The sequence below is a fragment of the Papio anubis genome, chromosome 14 (assembly GCF_008728515.1).
Source record: "Papio anubis isolate 15944 chromosome 14, Panubis1.0, whole genome shotgun sequence".
NCBI lineage: Eukaryota > Metazoa > Chordata > Mammalia > Primates > Cercopithecidae > Papio > Papio anubis.
In genome coordinates this window covers 97,871,012-97,893,180 of record NC_044989.1, presented here as the reverse complement: position 1 = coordinate 97,893,180, position 22,169 = coordinate 97,871,012, and the positions used below count along the sequence as shown (strand labels likewise).

At 41.2% G+C, this 22,169-nt stretch overlaps 1 long non-coding RNA gene across 2 annotated transcripts in view; it reads right to left on the bottom strand.

Annotated features, from left to right (window-relative positions):
* LOC103877189 overlaps nucleotides 1-22,169 on the bottom strand; it is a 148,574-nt gene that overhangs the window by 47,830 nt on the left and 78,575 nt on the right. The window lies entirely within an intron of this gene.

The window sequence follows — 22,169 nt, the reverse complement described above, 5'->3', positions numbered from 1 at the left end:
TTAACTAGGGAAAGAAAAAGGCTTTTACAACGCAATGCATGCCTGTTCGGTATTCTCCGTATTCTTTTTTTTGTTTAAAGGGTTGTTATGATTATTATTGACTAGGTTTCCTTTTTAACTAAGTGAAAGTGCTTTTCAAGTGTTTTCTAATATCTAAACATAGAAGACTAGGCCAGCTGTTGGAAGGTTATTTTAAATAAAGTATTTTAAAAATTTTTATATTGTGAACTTCCCATGGGTGAGGGATAAGAGTATCAACCCATTTCCAAACATAAAGGATGAGGACTTTTGCCCAAAGATTAGAAATCTTGTCATGTGATTTTAAAACCAGTGCAGAATATGTTTTCTGGAAAGAAAATAGGACATAAAGAACAGATAGAAATTGTACAAAACTTGTGCATTTAATAAATATATTTTCCAAATATTGGTTGTTGAGGAATATATCATTTCCAGTCTGGGTTTTAAATTATTTCCTGTGGTTAGAAGTGCAATGTGGCCATGATAGAATCCTAAATAATATGACCAAATCTGACATCCTGAGAGTAGAAGCCCCATGACAATCTCAACACCAAGGTCAGAGGATGATTTATTGAGAAAGGATCAGTCCCTGGAAAAGGTGACAATTCAGAAAAAATAGAGGTGCTTGAAATTTTGAGCTTAAATTCCTAGAAGTGTACATTTATCTGGTTTCTTCTAACTAATCTTTTTCAATAAGCCAGTGGACCACAGTTTTTTGCTTATTGTAAGTATATTTATTAATTTATTATAATTAAATCTGTTGACTGATGGAAATTACACAGTGAAGACATAGATTATATGTATGATTAAAATGTTTAATTTTTTTTAAAATTAAGAATTGTCAGCAAGAATACTTTTTTTTTAAAATCCCTGAATAGAAAATAAGTCCAAAAAAATAGTATTTGGACTGAAGGCTCACAGAATGTCTCTCATTTTTAAAAGTTCTAAGGATATATCTGTTGCAAGGTTTCCCAGCACATCGTTAGGGGTGACATGAGTGTACAGTGTTTCGTTCTGAGCTGTTCTCACATGCACACTTCACCACAAGCCAACTGGAAGGGGTGCGGGAGGGTTGTGTGCGTTGGGCTTACTTTTTTTTGCCCTGTTCCAAATTTATATGCATGAATCTAAATTTTTAACCAAATCTTTGTTCTCTTTCCTCTTGAGGCTGCTTCACACTCCTGCCTACGCACCCAGCTGCACCCAGATAGCTCTTCCTCCCTCCCCACCCCAACAGCCTGCACCGCTGCTCAGCTACAGGGTGAGACTTAATGGAGCTGAGCAGAGCACTTCCTAGCGAGCTTCCTGCAGAGCAGTCAGCCGAGACTGGGAAAGGCCCACCACCAAATGGCAGGAGCCAGGTGAAAATCAGAGGGTCAGCCCTCTGCAGGGGCAGCCTCCAAAAAGCGTCTTGCTGTCATTTAAGGGTATTAGTTTGATACCTTTAGGAAGGCTTTGGGTTTCTCTAGAACACAGCCACTGTCTCATTCATATCGCTCTGCGAGAATGCCTGTATTCAGTATCGGGGCTAAGCTGACCCACCAACTCCATCAAGTTGCGAATTTCTGAAAAGCATCAATACCCAGCCTCAGAAAAGTAAGAAATTCTGCTGTGTGTCTTCACACATATTTTTATTTTTACTTTATTATTACTCTTATTATTTTTAGAGAGAGTGCCTTGTTCTGTTGCCCGGGCTGGAGTCCTGTGGCAATATCCTAGCTCACTGCAGCCTCAAACTCCTGGGCTCAAGTGATTCTCCCGCCTCAGCCTCCTGAGTAGCTAGGACTACAGGCGTACCACCATGCCCGGCTAATGTTTCATTATTTTAGAGATGGGGATCTCATTATGTTGGCTAGGCTGGACTCAAACGCCTGGTCCCAAGTGATCCTCCTGCCTTGGCCTCCAAAAGTTCTAGGGCTACAGGCATGAGCCACTGCACCCAGCCTTCCTGAGTATATTTTTAAATAAGGGTTTCGTATCTTCAACATAGCCCCTAAATTAAAGCAGTGATTATAACAATCACACGGCAACTAAAGCCAACGTTCTGATGGTTTTATTTGAAAAGCACCATTCTCTACAAATGGGAGCTAATCAATAAAAAATACACATATATTTGAGAGAAAAGCCCACCCTGTCCTCAGGAAAAGCAACCCGTAGAGAATGGGCAATTTCAGATTGATTTATGAACTGGGAAAGTACTTCTGATTGTGTTTTAATTTTGTCTTTGGCCAAACTGGTCAGGAGGTGATGAAGACTGACTTCCCAGCCCTTGGCTGCCAAATCTTAACTGCCTGAAAACTTACAGAAATGCTTGATTAAAACTAGAATAAAAATCTCCAGTTGCCTTCAGCAAACCACAGCACAAGGGTGGGAAAAACAGTGCCAGGTTGCAGTTTAAGTATAGTTACTTGGCGCCTGCTGAAAGTACTGCTCCCTTCCTGTTTAATAATTAATTCAACTTTAAAGCCCCAAGGATCTGGACTCAGCACCAGCTTCACAAAGCAGTACAGAAACAAAATGCTTCCAGAACTGGAGGGGGGGATAGAGGAAGAAAGAATCTAACATTTCAAGAAACATCACCACATGGGGCCGGCAAGCAGGGGGTGGGGTTTGGAGGTGGAAAGATCCAGGGTGGAGAAATTCAAAATAAAATAAATACACACAAAAGCAAGGTTATTCACGGCCACTGGCACCAGGACCGGGAGCGGCGTAGTGAGCCGGAAGTCATCCATTTGGGAGGCAGGCTGGGTGCCTGTAGGCTAGTGGGGCCGAGAGGGTAATGGGCTCAGTCTCCGGAAAAGGAGACCCAGCCTTGCTCTTCAGCAGTGGCCTCTGCTCATTAGTCAGCGCATCGTGCTGGAAAAGGCATCCAAGGTGGGCAGTCATCCCTGCCTTCACGCTCCTCTCCCTCCACCCCACCCCACCCGCACAAGTCACCCTCCAGGGAAAGGCCAGATAATGCCCGATGTGAGGGCGAAAACCAAGAAAGTTCCCAGGCTTAAATATTCAGTCACAGAAGTTAACACCCAACACAGCAACAGATAACTGCAAAAGTGTGTCCCCTCCATCCAGTGGGGCAACTGCACTGTGCTTTGTGATTTTTCTAAGTCGTTTGCTTTCTCTAAGCTGGTAAGTCCAGCCAGGAAAGTGATGCACTGTAGATGCCGAAAACAGGCAGAAGCTGCCTAAGAGCTGATTAAATCTCTTATCACACACAAGATAGGAGGAGGAATGTGTCCAGAACGACTGCAGCAGACCCCCCTCCAACCGCACAGTTCAGTATGAAACCACACGGACTGTTCTTCTGTACTCCAGGAAACCTAAGTATCCCAAAGCATTGCCAAGAGATGGTCTCACCAGAAATGAACAGATTAATTAAACAAAACGAAGGCCCAAGTGGCCAGAGGAAAGAGGAAAGCTATTTAAACCCAAATTGTATTTACTTTTTGCTTATTTTTATTATTATAAAGAGTCATGAGATAGAACACTCACACACATCCCCTGAGATTCCGGTTGGGTATTTTGAAATAGACATTCACATAATTAACTGGTTGAGTTGAACAAATAATAACCTGAATACTTTCCGTAATCCTTAAAAATGGATGTTTTTAATACTCTGCGATTGCTAAAACTAAACAAATTTTCTTTATATTTTACTTTATACATCCATTAGTTATAAAACATTTGAAGTACATTTCCTTTGTATGTTTCCCTCCACTGCAGATTGATGGTGTTGCCTTAAAAATGTAGCAGCTGTATTTTAAAAATAGGGTTTTGCATTCCTCTTGACTGAGTTCTTAAAACTATGCCAAACTCAAGTTTGAAACTAGCTTCCAGTTATTAAACAATTTCAAAACCAGAAGGTCAATGTGCTTTTCTCTATTTTTGAGGTAGTGAATGTCTAGTTGCTGCTTTTTATTTTTCAATTTCAAGTTTGGTTTCAAGCTCATGCCCCTGTTTTCTTATGAAGCTCATTGTCCTAGACAGTGAATCCTTCCTCACAGTAACATATTCCTTTGTGATGAGAATAATTATCTACCAGTGTATCTTTTTTTTTTTCTTTTTTTTTTTCTGAGACAGAGTTTTGCTCTGTCGCCCAGGCTTGAGTGCAGTGGCGTGATCTTGGCTCACTGCAAACTCCACTTCCCAGGTTCATGCCATTCTCCTGCCTCAGCCTCCCGAGTGGCTGGGACTACAGGCGCCCGCCACCACGCCCGGCTAGTTTTTTGTATTTTTAGTAGAGACGGAGTTTCACCGTGTTAGCCAGGATGGTCTCGATCTCCTGACCTCGTGATCCACCCAAAGTGCTGGGATTACAGGCGTGAGCCACTGTGCCCAGCCCAGTGTATCTTTTTAAAAAAATAAATTTGGATATTTCTATGAGACAGTGTGTTGTCATGGAAACAGCACTGGACTATGAGCCAAGCCAGCCTCTGGGCTGGTCCAGCACTAGCTGTACATCCTGGCAAGTCACAAACCCAAGGACACATCCCTGAGTGTCAGTGTGTACTGCTGCTAAAGGAGGAGTTCTTGGTGCTTCTCTCCCTGCACTGTGTCTGCAGGGAACCCCTTTTCAGGGGTGGGAAGGGAAGACTCACACACACACAGCCCACTCTAAATCAGTCCAGACTGTTATGAGTGCTGAAATGGAACCACGAATTAAATGAACCAGAAGATCTATAAGGCCTGCCCAGCTCCACAGATCTCTGATTCCATGTGAATCATGGATTCACCAACTGGGTTATGCCCAGTCACTGGCCTCACTCACTCAATGCTCACCGTGTCCTGCTCGCCCCTGTCCAGCCTGGCCTTCTTCATACAATCCACGGGGATTTGGCGGTAGTAGCTAATTTGGAAGATTAGATTAAATAATTTGGAATATACCCATGGATATAGATGTGCCCTAAAAAAGGGAAAAGATGTGGCCCCATGATTAAAGAGTGGAAATCAAGCTTAACTCTTGGGTAATCAGCATATGTGTAGGGCAAGTGTATTCTATTCAAGATTTACCCACAAGAGGCAAAAATACTGTGTCAGAAGTTAGCAGATAAAACAGGAATATGAAGAAAATAGCCCAATTTTTTTTCTACCTTTTTGTGATCCTCCCTCCCCATGGTTTGGAAGGTTTTGTGCTAGTCCTCAAGTGTGGGCCCTAGAGGCTGATGGGACAGGGGTGCTTACCTCAGTTTTCTCATCTGAAAAATGGGGATTTCAACCTCAGAAGGTTGCCTTGATGATTATCTGAGTTAATATATGTAAATCTCTTGGTAGAATACGCAGAATTTACCAAGTTCTAAGTTGATGTCAGCCATTATTATTGAGTTAGGAGAGCTTTGTATTTTGTTGTTTTGTTTTTGTTTCTGTTTTTGAGACAGAGTCTCACTCTGTTGGCCAGGCTGGAGTGCAGTGGCACAATCTTGGCTCACTGCAACCTCTGTCTCCTAGGCTCAAGCAATTCTCCTGCCGCAGCCTCCTGAGTAGCTGGGATTACAGGCGTGCAGCACCACACCCAGCTAATTTTTGTATTTTTAGTAGAGATGGTCTTGAACTCCTGACCTGAGGTAATCCTCCCACCTTGGCCTCTCAAAGTGTTGGGATTACAGGTGTGAGCCACTGTGCCTGGCCTAGGAGAGCTGTGTTTAACCAAAGAGCTAGTGACTAATAATACATAACTAGTACTACCATACTGAAATGTTTTGCCTCTATATGCATTTGCTAGGGCTGCCATGACAAAGTGCCACAGGGTGAGTGGCTTAAACAACAGAGATTTATTTCCTCACAATTCTGGAGGCTCCAAGTCAGAGATTAAGGTGTGGGCAGGGTCGATTCCTCTGAGGCCCCTCTCCTTGGCTTGTAGATGCCACCTTCTCCCTATGTCCTCACATGGTCTTCCTTCTGTGCATGTCTGTGCCCTAATCTCCTCTTTTTATAAGGACACCAGTCACATTGGATTAGGGCCTATGCCAATGACAAGCTTTAACCTTAGCTTGTTAAAGACCGTATCCCCAAATACCATCACATTCTGAAGTACTGGGGGTTAGGACTTCAACGTGGGAATTTGGTGAAATACAATTCAGCTCATAACAGCCTCCACATCAGTAGAAGCACGGCTTCCATCAAGAGTTTTAAAATAACAGAAGTTCAGATTTGTATACACAGGTATGTAAATGAAAGGGATCAACCTGGAGGACATTATTAAGTGAAATAAGCCAGGCACAGAAAGACAAATATTGCATGATCTCACTCATAAGTGGAATCTCAAAAAGTTGCGTTAATAGAAATAGAGAGTAGAATAGTGGTTATCAGAGCCTGGAGACGGGAGGGGTAAGGGGAAACAAAAGAGGTTGATCAATAGATACAGAGTTGTAGTTAGAATGGAAGAATATATTGCGGTGTTCTATTACATAGTATGGTGACTATAGCAAATAGCAATGTTCTGTATATTTCAAGATGGCTAGAAGAGAACATTTTGAATGTTATCACTACAAAAAAATGATAAATGTTTAAAGTGATGAATATGGTAATTATCCTGACTTAATCATTTATACAATGTATACATGCACTGAAACATCACACTGTATCCCATAAATATGTTCACTTATTATGTCAATTATACATAAAAAGTAATTAATTAAAAAAGAAAAAAATGGGAAACAGACTCTATCCAGACCCTTGAATACTTTCACTGAGGTGAAGCTGCATGCTCTGTGACTGTTCCCCAGTACAGAATAGACACTCACAGTCTGTAGACAAGTTCAAATCAAGCAGAGGTGAGGGCTATTATACCACCAGTGGAATTGATCAGTGTGATATACTTGTTGACTCAACTCACGAAGGTTGGATAACATAAACCAACAGAAATCTGCTTGAACCTGGGATCATCCAGGCCAGAGAGGAGGATGACGAGTCGCCGTGGTCCTTGGGTGACTTGACCTAGCACTGAACTCTGTGACCTATCAATCCATGAAAAGACAGAAGGAAATATTTCACACACGCAGTTCCACACCATGCCTCCATGAGTTCAGTGACAGATAGAGCTGCCCTTTCCCACTGCCTTCCCTGGGAATCTTCTGTGAAATACCTAGTCGATAGCTGCTTTTTTGCACCGTGGCTATGTCACCCCTGCCCTTGTGCCAGAGCAGATTGAGTTAAATATTTAACTCATTTCTATTTTAAAATGTGTTAACTCAATAAGTTTAGATGCATATTCATGATTCTTTCAAATATTTTCTCTTTTGGGCTCCTTCAGACTCTCGTTTTGGGATTTGCTAAATATGTCAGCCCGAGGAAGGTATTTGAGCAGCGTAGTTTCATTAGATATTGGTCACCACGTCGCTTGAGCATGAAGCTTTCAAAGAAAATTAAAGTGAAAGAAAAAAAAGATCTAGTATTGGTTATTAACTCCACCTCAGGGTGACTTCTCTTCAGGGGCAATTAAATAGCAGCTCTGGGCTGTTAAGTTTAGTGGCTTTACTTGTAGGTGGCACACTCTTCTTCAAGGACAACCTCCATTCAGATCTGCTTTGATTTTTATCTGATGACACTGAGGCTGCCTCTGCAAAACCAGATTTTGTTTGAAATTGTAGATGTGACCACATCTACGTGCTCTGACCTTTCTTCTTTAAGAATCAAGTTTTGCATTACCAGGTAAATGCCCTTTCAGTGGAATTTTCATGGAACACTGGGGACATCCTGTGGTCAGCTTGGTTTAAGGCAGCCAGTCTTTTCAGCAACAATTGTAGGGAATGAAGAAATAAATGTCCCACACAAATCCTAGTTTATTTTGCAAGAACAAGAAGATAAAAGAAAAAGAAAAGAGAAAAGAAATACATTCTTGTTCTTAATAATCTTTGCAATATAAACCTCTCTTTTTTTGAGCAACGCAGTTTTTCAGTGAACGTGGATTGAGCAATTATTTTTGTTAAGGACAGATATTTTCCTGAAACAAAATACAGCTTCATCAGAATAGAGGAAGAATGCCATGACATCAGGCGTTGCTCCGCGATCATACCTGGTTCTTACCATCTGCTACTGTAGGTTCCCTGTGCCTTGGCTCAACTTCTGGTCCTCGCAGGAGACAGCCTTCTGCAAAAACGCACACAGCATGGCTTAAAGGGAAAACAGTGGGTATTTTGGCAGTTTTACACCACAGATAGTGCACCAGTGACACTAAATTGAAGTCGTTTAGTTGTAGATGTGATATTACATTTGACGGTTTCCACTGGCAAAGCACTGAGCTGCCCACGTTGAACAGAGGCAAAGAAATGGAACTTGGGGAGCAAAGACAGTCACCAGAGTAGCAGACCAAAGGGGCTTGTAAAAGCGTTTGTCAAGTCATTTAGAATCATAACTCAACTCAACACACACGGTACCAGGAACAGCCAGCTCAGTTTCAGCAGTGGAAGGCAGGCAATGGAGTTTATGTTGTTCTTCTGTTTATTAAAGACGGATGGGAGCACTTGACAGAAAAATCAAACTTCTGGTCATGGCTCATTAATCCCTGTTGTATCTGTCAGGGGTATGTGTTTGGAGTTCCAACAAGCCTCTAGAAGGAAGATCACGGCTGAGCTTTGGTATTTTCTCTAATTTTGAATGGAAAGAGACGCCAGTCACCCAGAAGGAGAAATAGAATACGAGGTTATTTTTAACTCACCTACTTCAGTGGTTATTAAACATAAGTGAGTTGGTTTAAGATAAAAATGATTATGGTTAATAATTTTATTGCCAATTTTTGTCATAGGGCTTTCTTCAGGAGAAGCAGCAAGGTAAAAACAAATGTGGAATAAAGCCAGATATTATGGCTGTTTTAGGAAAAGCTCAGCTTTTGGAGATAGATCTTTGGGTGAACCTGTGCAGACTCTCTGTGTGTGCCTGTGGTCACTGAAGTGCAGCTTCTATCAAATTGTCTCCGGCCTCCTCAGCTGTAGATGGAGATAAGACCCTGGTCTACCCAGACTGTTTACATCAACCCAGAAGACAGGAGCAGCGCTATTCTGATCCCTCTGTTGGAAACAATGGTTCTTTGTGAGAAGATGTATGTTTCAAAGCCTCCACCCTGTGCTGGCTGCACCAGCACAGCTGATCAAGACCACAGGACCGGAAGTGTAGGTTTTCCTGCTGACTCAGGGCCTGGGCTCTAAGATCCACATTTCTGATTCTCCCAAAGCCTCAGGTTTCTTGTGTGTAAAAGGTGCATCATTGACACTCATTTAGCACATACCTTGGAGGATTTCTTAAGGATTAAATGAGATAAGGCACGTAAGTACTTAAACACAGCACATGGTCCATAGGTGGAAGCACTTGTAAACGTTGTTCTTGGGGTTGCTATTAGTAATATCACCATCTCCATCATCAGAGACAGTGTCGTTTGCTCTAGGTTGTGATCCTCCACACAATATCCTCAATCCGCTTGGCAGGAGTAGCTGGGAGGGACAAGGAGAGGTTGGAGAAGGGTCCTGCCAGCTCAGTTTATCCCACTGGTTGGGGCAATGATTGAATTAATACTTTTGAACTCCATTCTGGGCTAGGTGCTGTGAATGATACAGAGAAGTTTTAAATGTCATCTCTGCACTCAATAAACTTAAATCTAATCCATGTTAGTGGGTACAGGAAATTATCTGCACAGGCAATCTTAGGTCAATAGCTTTCAAGTAAAGTAGGTGAAACCCCTAAAGGGAGACTAGTGCTGAGTGGATCAAGAATTCAGGAGTAAGCGGGGAATCAAACCAAGCACCTGCTACACATTTGGGTTCACCCCTGGAAGCTAAGGATTAGCTGGAGTCATGCCTCTGAGGGCTTCCAACAGGGTCCAGGCCCTCCTTGCATATTCATGGTTCTTTTCAAATTTGGTTTTTTTATTTAGAAACACACACGGTTGGTTGGGCACAGTAACTCATGCCTGTAATCCCAGCACTTTGGGAGGTCGAGGCGGATCACGAGGTCAAGAGATCAAGACCATCCTAGCCAACATGGTGAAACCCTGTCTCTATTAAAAACACAAAAATTAGCCGGGCATGGTGGTGTGTGCCTGTAGTCCCAGCTACTCGGGAGGCTGAGGCAGGATAATCGCTTCAACCCAGGAGGAGGAGGTTGCAGCCAGCCGAGATCGTGCCACTGCACTCCAGCTTGGTGACAGAGCAAGACTGTCTCAAAAAAAGAAAGAAAGAAAGAAAGAGAGAGAGAGAGAGAGAGAGAGAAAGAAAGAAAGAAAGAAAGAAAGAAAGAAAGAAAGAAAGAGAGAGAGAGAGAAAGAAAACACACACACACACAACAGGTCCCTTCCTTTACCTAATGGCCTAATGTTCCCTACCGATGAAGAACGGAGACCAAATTGAGCATGAAGCCAGTCTGACATAGAAGTTAGAAGCTCTCATAGCCTCTCCCATTATAGTCTTTTCTTCATTCACGACCTAAACTCCAAGGAAATCCTTCTAGAAATAACTTCTGAGCACCCACAATGATGTGTATAAACCATGACACCAGAACTTGTGGTGTCATACCCAGAGAGCATGGCTTCTCCATCAGGCAGCCTACATTCCAGGCAGCAAGGAGCTGAGTGTACACACATGAGTCTGATGTAAGGCAGGAAATGTTAGGTGACGTACGCGAAAAACCAGCAAAACAGGACAGGGTTCAGAGCAGGAGACAGTGCTTCTCTTGACATCAGTCAGGAAAGCTGTCTGAATTAAGGGATTGTGTTTTAACCGGACCTCGGACGACAGTAAAGAGCCAGATGTGTGATAGAAATGTCTACCAGAGGGCTTCCAAGTGGAGGAACCAGCAGAGCAGAGGCTTGGCACCGAAACACTGTGTGTTAATGCAAGACGGAATACTGGGAAACCTACTAAAAGTCCGCTGGAAATCTTTGCTTGGTAAGGACAAACAAAAATATTTCAAGGAATGCTTTGTTCATCGTGTCCTGCTAATCTTGTCGGGACCATTTCATTCCACATGAAGAGGTGAATCCAGATTTGGGAATCTAATTGACCTTGTGGGTTTTCTTTATGTTGCAGCTCAAGTCTGCTTACGCCCCCACCCTGCTTACCCCCCCCACCCCACTCCCACTCTCCCAAAGCCAGGGAACCTGAGGACTGTGAGAGCAGCCGCCTCTTAAAGGAGCATCTCGGCTGTGAGCCGTATTTTCAATTTTTATTAGCGTTTCTTATTTGCCCACAGCCCGATTTCTTTTAGGCTTGACATAATTTGCATGATTGAGTTAATCCAAGTGTGAAATGCAGTAGGGACCCGATTCAATGGATGGTCAGAACGGCAGCATTATTAGGACATAAAAGAGATGGGGCAGGGTGCTGCCCCGTCATCTCCAGGTGCAAACAGACTACCACGGGGGACTCGCAGTGATCCTCAGGGCAGGAAAGCGCTCCAAAAGAATGAACTGTGTGCGCTCGGCACAGGAGATGCATTCTTCAACGTCCTGCCCACAAAGTATTTATCAGGCCAGGTGCCGTATTTGAGATCGGCAAGCAGATCTCCCTCCATGTGGCATCAAAATCTCTCAGCCTAACTCCTCTAGAACTCCTTGTAAAAGAAATATTTGCACATATATATTAAATATATATGTACTTTTTATTTTAAAATAATTTTAGACTGCAGAAGGGTCATACGGAGAATCCCCATATACTCCCCACCCACCTTCCCATGATGAGAACATCTTACACTACTATAGTACATTCGTCAAAACGTATAAATTAAAATCAATTCAGTGCTGTTAACTAAACTGCAGACTTCATTCAGATCTCCCCAGTTTTTTCACTGTCACTTTGTTCATTTTGAGAGATGTCACCCTACTCATTTTGGTAATTATCTTTAACCAACAGAAAACGTCATTATTGATTTCATTTTGCAACCTGCTGGCCTTGCTTGACCTCTGAGCTCATCAGGGTGCAAAACACGCTCCCCACACAGCCAAGGGGAGCCTCGGAGCCCCGGTGTGCACTTCACATCCTTGCTGGAATCTCTGGGGAGAACAGGCTTTCTGCTCAGCCCTTCCTGGAGCATTGAGAAGTCCCGAAAGCCAGTTCCAGGGAGCAGCTGTGAATTTGCCAGCAATCAGCAGCTTCTGGCTGTGGCGTGCTAGCTGTCCTCAGAGATCTTCACACCAAAAGAAAGACCTCCCAGGGTGGCACCAGAACATCACAAACGGGGCATTTGGTGAGGATCTTACCAAGCAACGGTCCTTGCCTTTTCCTTTTTTATTGTAAACTCTTTCAATAGCAATAATTTAATCCCCTAGATCTTCTTAGTAATTGTTCCAAATAGTTCCACTGTTTCTGGTAAAATTTTGTTTAAAAATTTGATGTCAATGTTACTAAAATGTTGTCTTAGAATTCATGTTTAATAATCTTTAAATATTCTTGCCTATAAAATATACCTTATTTATATCAAGAAATAAATGACATAGGACATTTCATTCACATTAAAGTCTTTAGAAAAAAGAATATTTTGTTGACCAATTTCCTTTAAAATGATATATTGTCTCATCTTTGGAGACTGAATGTATGTTAAAACACAATACAACAATTACACATTACTATGTCAAATATACAAGAATGCCTTTTTTATTCCTTGATATACAGAAACCTTGCATGTTGCCCTTAAAACATCAGGAGCTTTATTTTTATAATTTTTGCTTTTTTTGTTTCTCAATGACAAACTATGGGAGAAAGTTCATACTGATATTCGCTAAAACTTTGCAACTAACACATTGAGAGTATAGTTTGACATTTTAAATTCCCAATAAGTAATAAACCACGTTGGATACATTTAATCTGTTTCACATTGAATTTGGAAATACTAGTGACATGGTTGTGTGTGGATCAATGCCGATAGCTTTAAGAGGAATTTGCAGATGTGACCATTTTTATGCTGCTTTTTTTTTTTTTTTTTTTTTTTTGAGACGGAGTCTTGCTCTGTTGCCCGGGCTGGAGTGCGGTGGCCAGATCTCAGCTCACTGCAAGCTCCGCCTCCCGGGTTTACACCATTCTCCTGCCTCAGCCTCCCAAGTAGCTGGGACTACAGGCACCCGCCACCTCGCCCGGCTAGTTTTTTTTGTACTTTTAGTAGAGACGGGGTTTCACCGGGTTCGCCAGGATGGTCTCGATCTCCTGACCTCGTGATCCGCCCGTCTCGGCCTCCCAAAGTGCTGGGATTACAGGCTTGAGCCACCGCGCCCGGCCCATTTTTATGCTTCTTGTTAACTACTTTACAACATCAGTGTCCTTTGTGCTTCTGTCTCTAGCCAAATGGACACATATAAGTTTAAACTTCACAATATGTAACTAAGAAGAAAAGTAAGTTAAATCTGCATACTGGTGAACACCACCCAGCCAGCAGTGGGGCATGTCTTGTCATTAGCGCATCCGTGCGACCCAAAACTTCCCCAGACGCGCTCACTAGATAACTACTGGAGGGCTCACAAATTGTTTAAGGGAAAACATATTCAAAGAGTTATTTTATCTTTACATCCACTGAACAATCTGGTATTTCAAATTCTAGACTGCGGGAACGCCTGCAGAGAAGGGCCTTTGGACACCAGAGAAGAAGGAAGGGAAGAAACTGAAACAGGAGAGACACAAACTGGACGTTTAATCCCTGGCTGCTGATGCACTCTCTTCGATTTCATCACCTTTGACTCCCTTTACTCCTGTGCTTCCTGTATCTGAACAGCCTTGCCCTCTAAATTTACGAAGGTTTTCTACCAAAACTTTCTGACAGATCACTCCCTGTGGGGAAGACAGGTGGCCAGGTGAGGTGGAAAAGAGAACAGAGCAAAACTGATGTACTCAGGGAAAAAATCATACCATAGACTCTATTCCATAAGGAAAAAGTATAACCCACTTAGTCTGCTGGGACTAAGGCTGGAACATACGTGGGACTCTGGATACGGAAGATTACTTTATCCCTTGTGATAGATACAATCCTACAACAATAAGCAGGGTTACAGTTTGGCATTTTGATTTTGTTTGTTTTTTTCATTTAATCCACAGAGAAGCCTGGGCTCTTATCTCAGTTCTGCTTTCCTGTTTCCAAAGACACAAATGAATAGTTGATTTTCCAGGTCTTACTGTGATCAAATTGTTAAAAACTATCTGGCATATTAGCATGTGATACAATTGTTGGCAAAAGGTACAATTTATCTTATAGGAGCTTATCTTCAACTTCTAGGGAGAGGAAGTGAATGGGAAAACATGTTTTAGAACAAACTGTAAAAGGAAGTTTTTATATTATGCACTGGCTAATTCTCAATAGACAGGTGACTTTGTGAAGTTCGGGTCTGATGGTCAATTTCCATCTGGTTTCGGAGCTGAGGTTGGGCTGTGGGTAGGAAGACAAATCATGGGCTCTGTCAGGAGACTGATGGGATCTGAACTTCCCAGGACTACCCCGCACTCTTCTATGACCTCCTTACTCCTCCATTACTTTAGGTTTGGGGCTAAAGCATTTTTAAGAGAACACAGCCCTTGCCTGTTAGCAGAAAGAACTATTAATAGCAGCAAGGCCTGCACCCTTCGCAAATCAGTCAACTCATAAACTCAGACCTATAAATGCTATTAAAAATTAAAAGCACACAAGAAAGAAGAATATTTCCTTTCTTTTTCAAAAAAACTACTTTTATTATGGAAATATGAAATATATACAAAATTAGAAAGAGGAACAGGATGAGTCCCCATGTACCCATCTCTCAGCTTCAGTGATTGATTATCCATGTAAGGCCAGACATCTGCACCCCACTCACTCATCAGCCCCCTAACCTGCACTGGATTATTATCTTTTAGTTGTGGCAAAACCACATGTAACATCAAATTTACCCTAGCAGTGATTTTCAAGTGAACAGGACAATATTGTCAACCACATGCACACTGCTGTGCAACAGATCGCAGAACCCTCCATCTTGCGTCTACACCCATGAACAGCGCCCCTCCCACCCCTCCTCCTCCCCTTAGCCCCGGCAACTGCCATTGCACTCTCTGTTTATGAATTTGACTCTTTAAGAAACACTCATATAAGTAGAATCTTGAAGTATTTGCCTTTTGGTGTCTGGCTAATTTCACTTAGCCAGTGTCTTCAAGGTTCATTCATGTCATATGTGACAGAATTTTCTTCTTTTCAAAGGCTCAATAATATCCCATTGCATGGAATATCTCACACACACACACACACACACACACACACACACACACACACACCATCATTTCTGTATCCATTCATCTGAGTATGGACATTTAGGGTGCTTCCACCTTTCAGCTATTATGAATAATGCTGCAATAAACACGGGTGTGCAAATACGTCTTCGTGTTCCTCCTCCCTTCAATTCTTTTAGGCACATACTCAGAAGTGGGATTTCTGGATCATATGGTAATTCTATTTTTAATTTTTTTAATGTGCCAATAAAATTTTATTTACGAAAACAGGGAGCAACTCCTAACTTAAAAGAGACAAAACAATTTTGAAGAAGAACAAAATTGGCCGGGCGCGGTGGCTCAAGCCTGTAATCCCAGCACTTTGGGAGGCCGAGACAGGCGGATCACGAGGTCAGGAGATCGAGACCATCCTGGCGAACACGGTGAAACCCCGTCTCTACTAAAAAATAAAAAAAAAAAACTAGCCAGGCGAGGTGGCGGGCGCCTGTAGTCCCAGCTGCTCGGGAGGCTGAGGCAGGAGAATGGCGTAAACCCGGGAGGCGGAACTTGCACTGAGCTGAGATCCGGCCACTGCACTCCAGCCTGGGTGACAGAGCCAGACTCCATCTTAAAAAAAAAAAAAAAAAAAAAAAAAGAAGAAGAACAAAATTGGGTGACTTACACTAACTGATTTCCATATTTGTTATAAAGATGCAATAATCAAGACTGTGATACTGGTGTAATGATGGACATATGGGTCAGTGAAACAAAGAGTCCCAAAATAGACTCATACATATGTGATCAACTAATTTTCAATGAAAGTGTCAGTGTAATTCAATGGCAGAAACGATAGAATATCTGCATGCAAAAAAAAAAAAAAAAAAACCCTCCAATAAACCTTGATCCTTACCTCACATCATGCATAAAAATAAACATGAAATGGAACATAGACCTAAATATAAGAACAAAAATGGCCGAGCACAGTGGCTCACACTTGTAATCTCAGCACTTTGGGAGCCTGAGGCAGGCAGATCACCTCAGGTTGGAAGTTTGAGACCAGCCTGGCCAATATGGTAAAACTCTGTTTCTACTAAAAATACAAAACTTAGCCTGGTTTGTGGTACATGCCTGTAATCCCGGGTGCTCGGGAGGCTGAGGCAAGAGAAGCACTTGAACCCAGGAGGTGGAGGCTGCAGTGAGCCGAGATCACGCCACTGTACTCCAGCCTGAGTGCGACAGGGTGAGACTCTGTCGTCAAAAAAAGAAACAAAAACAAAAACAAAAACAAAAAACAGAAAAACAAAAACTGTAACTTTCTAGAAAAAAAAAACAAGAAAATATATCACTGAAACATGATCCATAATAGAAAAAATCAGTAAATTGTATTTCATCAAAATTAAAAATGTTCCTTTTCAAAAGACACAAGAAAATGAAAAGGTTAGCCATTGGCCAGGAGAAAATATTTGCAAAACGTATGTCTGATCAAAGATTTGTATCCAGAATATATAACAAACTATTACAATTCAAATATAAGCGCTTTTTCAAATCAATAATAGAACAAAAAGAGGGGGTGGTGGAAGATTTGGATAGACATTTGCCAAAGGAGATATGCAAATGGAAAGTAAGTACATAAAAAGATGATCACATCATTAGTCATAAAGGAAATGCAAAGTAAAACCACAATGAGCTACTGGTAACACTCACCAGAATAGCTAATATTAAAAAGACTGACAATAGCAAGTGTTGTTAGGAATGTGAAGAAACTGGAACGCTCTTACATGGATGGTAGAAATGTAATATGATACAACCACTTTGGAAAACTATTTGGCAATATCTAAAAGATTAAATGTACACTTACAATACAACCCATTAATTTTACTCCCAGGCGTCTACCTAAAGAGAAGTGAAAATGTATGTGCACACAAAAGCTTCTATTCAAATGTTCACAGCAGCATTATTTATAATTGTAAAAACTAGAAATACTCCAAATGTCTATCAGCTGGGGAATAGATAAACAAAATATGGTCTATCAATATCAGTACAATTTTTTTTCTACTATGGATCATACTTCGGATATATATTTTCTTGTGATTTTTCTAGAAATTTATAGTTTTGTTCTTTTTTTAATTATACTTTAAGTTCTAGGGTACATGTGCACAACGTGCAAGTTTGTTACATAGGTGTACATGTGCCATGTTGGTTTGCTGCACCCATTAACTCGTCATTTACGTTAGGTATTTCTCCTAATGCTATCCCTCCCCCTGCCCCCAACCCCACAACAGGTGTGATGTTCCCTGCCCTGTGTCCAAGTGTTCTCATTGTTCAAATCCCACCTACGAGTGAGAACATGCGGTGTTTGATTTTCTGTTCTTGTGATAGTTTGCTCAGAATGATGGTTTCCAGCTGCATCCATGTCCCTGCAAAGGACATGAACTCATCCTTTTTTATGACTGCATAGTATTCCATGGTGTATATGTGCCACACTTTCTTAATCCAGTCTGTCATTGATGGACATTTGGGTTGGTTCCAAGTCTTTGCTATTGTGAATACTGCTGCAGTAAACATACGTGTGCATGTGGCTTTATAGTAGCATGATTTATAATCCTTTGGGTATACACCCAGTAATGGGATGGCTGGGTCAAACAGCATTTCTAGTTCTAGATCCTTGAGGAATTGCCACACTGTCTTCTACAATGGTTGAACTAGTTTACAGTCCCACCAACAGTGTAAAAGCGTTCTTATTTCTCCACATCCTCTCCAGTATCTGTTGTTTCTTGACTTTTTAATTACTGCCATTCTAACTGGTGTGAGATGATATCTCATTGTGGTTTTGATTTGCATTTCTCTGATGACCAGTGATGGATGAGCATTTTTTCATGTGTCTGATGGCTGCAAAAATGTCTTCTTTTGAGAAGTGTCTGTTCATTCCTTTGCCCACTTTTTGATGGGGTTGTTTATTTTTTTCTTGTAAATTTGTTTAAGTTATTTGTAGACTCTGGATAGTAGCCCTTTGTCAGATGGGTAGATTGCAAAAATTTTCTCCCATTCTGTAGGTTGCTTGTTCACTCTGATGGTAGTTTCTTTTGCAGTGCAGAAACTCTTTAGTTTAATTAGATCCCATTTGTCAATTTTGGCTTTTGTTGTCATTGCTTTTGGTGTTTTAGTCATGAAATCCTTGCCCATGCCTATGTCCTGAATGGTATTGCCTAGGTTTTCTTCTAGGGTTTTAATGGTTTCAGGTCTAACATTTAGATCTTTAATCCATCTTGAATTAATTTTTGTATGAGGTATAAGGAAAGGATCCAGTTTCAGCTTTCTACATATGGCTAGCCAGTTTTCCCAGCACTGTGTATTAAATAGGGGATCCTTTCCCCATTTCTTGTTTTTGTCAGGTTAGTCAAATATCAAATGGTTGTAGATGTGTGGTGTTATTTCTGAGGCCTCTGTTCTGTTCCATTGGTCTATGTATCTGTTTTGGTACCAGTACCATGCAGTTTTGGTTACTGTAGCCTTGTAGTATAGTTTGAAGTCAGGTAGCATGATGCCTCCAGCTTTGTTCTTTTTGCTTAGGATTGTCTTGGCAATGTGGGCTCTTTTTTTGTTCCATATGTACTTCAAAGTAGTTTTTTCCAATTCTGTGAAGAAAGTCATCAGTAGCTTCATGGGGACAGCATTGAATCTATAAATTACCTTGGGCAGTATGGCCATTTTCACGATATTGATTCTTCCTATCCATGGGCATGGAATGTTCTTCCATTTGTTTCTGTCCTCTTTTATTTCACTGAGCAGTGGTTTGTAGTTCTCCTTGAAGAGGTCCTTTACATCCCTTGTAAGTTGGATTCCTAGGTATTTTATTCTCTTTGTAGCAATTGTGAATGGGAGTTCACTCATGATTTAGCTCTCTGTCTGTTTTGGTGTGTGTATAGGAATACTTGCGATTTTTATTTTACATTGATTTTTTGTATCCTGAGGCTTTGCTTTGAAGCACATCAGCTTGGAGATTTTGGGCTGAGATGATGGGGTTTTTCTAAATATACAATCATGTCATCTGCAAACAGGGACAGGTGACATGCCTATTAGATGCAGCTTTCTTTTCTCTTGCACGTTTACCTGGCCAGAACTTCAACACTATGTTGAATAGGGTGGTGAGAGAGGGAGCATCCTGTCTTGTGCCGGTTTCAAAGGGAATGCTTCTAGTTCTGCCCATTTGAAGTATGATACTGGCTGTGGATGTCATAATAGCTCTTATTATTTTTTGGGGCCTTCATCAATACCCCTCATTATTAGCGAGAGTTTTTTAGCATGAAAGGGCTGTTGGACTTTGTCAAAGGCCTTTTCTGCATCTATTGAGACAATCACATGGTTTTTGTCATTGGTTCAGTTTATGTGATGGATTATGTTTTTGATTTACATATGTTGAACCAACCCTGCATCCCAGGGATGAAGCCAACTTGATTGTGGTGGATAAGATTTTTGATGTGCTGCTGGATTCAGTTTTCCAGTATTTGTGGAAGGATTTTTCTAGCATCAATGTTCATCAGGGATACTGGAGCTAAAACTCTTTTTCTTTGTTATTGTCTCTGCCAGGCTTTGGTATCCAGGATGATGTTGGCCTCATAAATGAGTTGGGAGGTTCCTCCTTTCTATTGCTGGAATAGTTTCAAGAAGGAATGGTACCAGCTCTCAGAGTGGGAATTTGGCTGTGAAGCTGTCTGGTCCTGGACTTTTTTTGGTTGATAGGCTATTAAATATTGCCTCAATTTCAGAGCCTGTTATTGGTCGATTCAGAGATTCAACTTCTTCCTGGTTTAGTCTTGGGAGGGTGTATGTTTCTAGGAATTTATCCATTTCTTCTAGATTTTCTAGTTTATTTGCATAGAGATGTTTATAGTATTCTCTGATGATAGTTTGTATTTCTGTGGGATCAGTGTTGATATCCACTTCATCATTTTTTATTGTGTCTATTTGATTCTTCTCTGTTTTCTTCTTTATTAGTCTTGCTAGTGGTCAATCAATTTTGTTGATTGTTTCAAAAAATCAGCTCCTGGATTCATTGATTTTCTGAAGGGTTTTTTGTGTCTCTATCTCTTTTAGTTCTGCTCTGATCTTAGTTATTTCTTGCCTTCTGCTAGCTTTTGAATGTGTTTGCTCTTGCTTCTCTAGTTCTTTTAATTGTGATGTTAGGGTGTCAATTTTAGATCTTTCCTGCTTTCTTTTATGGGCATTTAATGCTATAAATTTCCCTCTACACACACTTTAAATGTGTCCCAGAGATTCTAGTAAGTTGTGTCTTTATTATTCTCATTGGTTTCAAATAACATCTTTATTTCTGCCTTCATTTCATTATTTACCCAGTAGTCATTCAGGAGCGTGTTGTTCAATTTCTATGTAATTGTGCAGTTTTGAGTGAGTTTCTTAATCCTGAGTTCTAATTTGATTGCACTGTGATCTGAGAGATAGTTTGCTGTGATTTCTGTTCTTTTACATTTGCTGAGAAGTGCTTTACTTCCAACTATGTGGTCAATTTTGGAATAAATGAGATGTGGTGTTGAGAAGAATGTATATTCTGTTGATTAGGATGTAGAGTTCTGTAGATGTCGATTAGGTCTCCTTGGTGCAGAGCTGAGTTCAAGTCCTGGATATCCTTGTTAACTTTCTGTCTCATTGATCTGTCTAATATTGACAGTGGGGTGTTAAAGTCTCCTATTATTATTGTATGGGAGTCTAAGTCTCTTTGTAGGTCTCTAAGGACTTGCTTTATGAATCTGGATGCTCCTGTATTGGGTGCATATATATTTAGGATAGTTAGCTCTTCTTGTTGAATTGATCCCTATACCATTATGTGATGGCCTTCTTTGCCTCTTTTGCTCTTTGTTGGTTTAAAGTCTGTTTTTTTAGAGACTAGGATTGCAACCCCAGCTTTTTTTTTTGCTTTCCATTTGCTTGGTAGATCTTCCTCCATCCCTTGATTTTGAGCCCATGTGTGTCTCTGCACGTGAGATGGGTCTCCTGAATACAGCACACCGATAGGTCTTGACTCTTTACCCAATTTGCCAGTCTGCATCTTTTAATTGGGGCATTTAGTCCATTTACATTTAAGGTTAACATTATTATGTGTGAATGTGATCCTGTCATTATGATGTTAGCTGGTTATTTTGCCCGTTAGTTGATGCAGTTTCTTCCTAGCATTGATGTTTGGTATGTTTTTGCAGTGGCTGCTACCGGTTGTTCCTTTCCATGTTTAGTGCTTCCTTCAGGAGCTCTTGTAAGGCAGGCCTGGTGGTGACAAAATCTCTCAGCGTTTGCTTGTCTGTAAAGGATTTTATTTCACCTTCACGTATGAAGCTTAGTTTGGCTGGATATGAAATTCTGGGTCGAAAATTCTTTTCTTTCAGAATGTTGAATATTGGCCCCCACTTTCTTCTGGCTTGCAGAGTTTCTTCCAAGAGATCCACTGTTGGTCTGGTGGGATTCCCTTTGTGGGTAACCCGACCTTTCTCTCTGGCTGCCCTTAACATTTTTTCCTTCATTTCAGCCTTGGTGAATCTGACAATTATGTGCCTTGAGGTTGCTCCTCTCGAGGATTATCTTTGTGGCGTTCTCTGTATTTCCTGAATTTGAATGCTGGCCTGCCTTGCTACGCTGGGGAAGTTCTCCTGGATAATATCCTGAAGAGTGTTTTCCAACTTGGTTTCATTCTCCCTGTCACTTTCAGGTACACCAATCAAACATAGATTTGGTCTTTTCACATAGTCCCATATTTCTTGGAGGCTTTGTTCATTTCTTTTTACTCTTTTCTCTCTAAACTTGTCTTCTCACTTTATTTCCTTAATTTGATCTTCAATCACTGATACCCTTTCTTCCACTTGATTGAATCGGCTATTGAAGCTTATGCATGTGTCACATAGTTCTCGTGCCATGGTTTTCAGCTCCATCAAGTCATTTAAGGTCTTCTCTACACTGTTCTTTCTAGTTAGTCATTTGTCTAATCTTTTTTCAAGGTTTTTAGCTTCC